Source organism: Sinocyclocheilus grahami, unplaced genomic scaffold (assembly GCF_001515645.1).
Source record: "Sinocyclocheilus grahami isolate Dianchi unplaced genomic scaffold, SAMN03320097.WGS_v1.1 scaffold96.1, whole genome shotgun sequence".
Classification (NCBI taxonomy): Eukaryota; Metazoa; Chordata; class Actinopteri; order Cypriniformes; family Cyprinidae; genus Sinocyclocheilus; species Sinocyclocheilus grahami.
In genome coordinates, this window is record NW_015505275.1 from 2971083 (window position 1) to 2973234 (window position 2152).

A 2152-nucleotide genomic window follows, 5' to 3' on the forward strand; every position below is an offset into this window, starting at 1 on the left:
TGTCTTAACCGTGGCTTGTGTACTGCAAACATACCAGCTTCATCACTGTGTCTGTCACGCGACTCTGTTCCCCTTTCCGGCTCTGTCTTTACATTTATTTTGAAAGATGAAGCTCGCAATTATGGTAAGGGGCGTTACATTTCCGACGAGTGCTTGCGTTGTTCGGCCAATCACAATGCACTGGGTCAGCTGGCCAATCAGAGCAGACTGCGTTTGTTGGAAGGAGGGACAAACTAAGCGTTTGAGAGAGGCGGGGCATAGAGGACCTACAATAATGTACAGTATTTGAAAAATAATGTGTTTTTTGAACATTAAAGCATATCAACATATTCTGTTACACCAAATACACAAAATAATGATCTTTAAAAAAGCATCATATGACCCCTTTAAAATAAACCATTCTTGGGTTGTGAGAAGAATTCCCCAAGAGGTGAAGATCATGTGAATTCCATGGTTCCGTATTTGCTTTCCCTTTCCTGGTCTGGGAAAGGTTAAAGTACACATCTCTTGCCACCCATGCAGATCTCTCTTGTTCATCCAGCCACACATGAGAATATCCAAATTTCCCTTGATGGCCATTATGCAGGGATTTTCAAACAATATATAAAATGTAATTTACCAAAACAGTGCTCATTGTATTTTTAATCTCTGAATTTACCATAGACAATATGCTTTTGCTAGTCTTTTCTGGGGAAAAAAGTGCATGAAGCACTGACAGAACCCAATTGTCCTTGGAACAAAGCTGCAGTGTGTAGTTTTAAGCAAACATTCAGTGTCATTCCTTCTCAACCCATTTACATTCATTTGAAAACCAAAGGTAAAACATGTGCACACCCACAAACCCCATCCTAACTTCAAAGTTGACATACTTTAAATGTATGCTTGCTGTGTTACCCAAAAAGCAAGCAGATTTGTTTTGAAGGTTGTTAAAATGTTCTAAATTCCTACTCTGTTATGCATTCACTTCCTCCCACGCCAAAGGTTATTTACGGCAGAGGTGTGCTATAGCATATCAGTAAGGAATAAGGAAGATGTTGGTTCCAAGATATGGAAATGTAAAGCAGATGTAATGCTTCCCTCTGCCAGACTACAACCATTCTCTATTCAGAACTTGAAGTTCTAGAACAGCCCAAGAATCATGTGAACCAGCTGATTCTAGAATTTATGTGGAGAATGAGCAGGTTTCGGCTTTTAAAAGAATGCTGATGGCCTCAATGAGCGCTTTGTATTCAGAATGGCATTTGGTTTCTTTTTTCTTTGATGTCTGGCTTCCGTCTCATTTTTTCCCCTTTCTCTCTCCCTCCTGCTGTCTTTTTAGAATACAAAAACATTGGTGAAACTGAGAAGGGGCATGTTCATTCACAGAAGAAATCGAAGCTCCCCCTAACTAACTTGAATTATACTGCACTGACATTGCTAGTGTTTGCTGGCTGGAGTCTGTTTGTTGTTGTTGTGCTGTACAGAGCTCAAAGGCAGTGTGATTGGTACCATATGAAGGATGGCGTTGTTTGGGCCTCTGAACACAGATATCATTCAGGAGAGAGCTGAATTGGAATATGATCTCACAACTCTGGAATGTGAAAACACGCTGCTGCTGGGAAACAAGCTTTGTGGGGGTGTTACATATCCCCCATTGAGGCCAGTCTGGTACACGGACCACACGCCGCTGAAATGAGAGGCTAGATTAGATCAGAGGAAATGATAGATGAATCACGGGAATGTTAGACATCAGACAGAAATGGAGGATAAACGTTTCCTTATAAAGGTTTGTTGTCCAGTGTGTAGAGTGTAGAGAAACACAATGCATTGAGAACAAAACTAGTCCAGTTTGACTTGTGCTTCACCCAGTTAGCAGTAATTGGTAGAGCAAATCTCAAAGAGACACGTATGTTTAAAGGTATTTCTGTTATATAATGTTGTTGAGTCGATAAATTAGTTTTAGTTTGCTTTTGTTTGGGCTGTCATTCCCTTCTGCATCATTGTCCATGTCAAAAGCATTACATCGTGATATTACATAAGGCCACTGGTTCTGTTTGGGCATGTTCAGAGACCGGACTTATGTTTTGACCTCAGAACAGAATGTTCTTGTCTGAATCCATGCTGACGTAATGTCTCAGATGTCCAGCACACCGCTCACTCACATCATGACTTC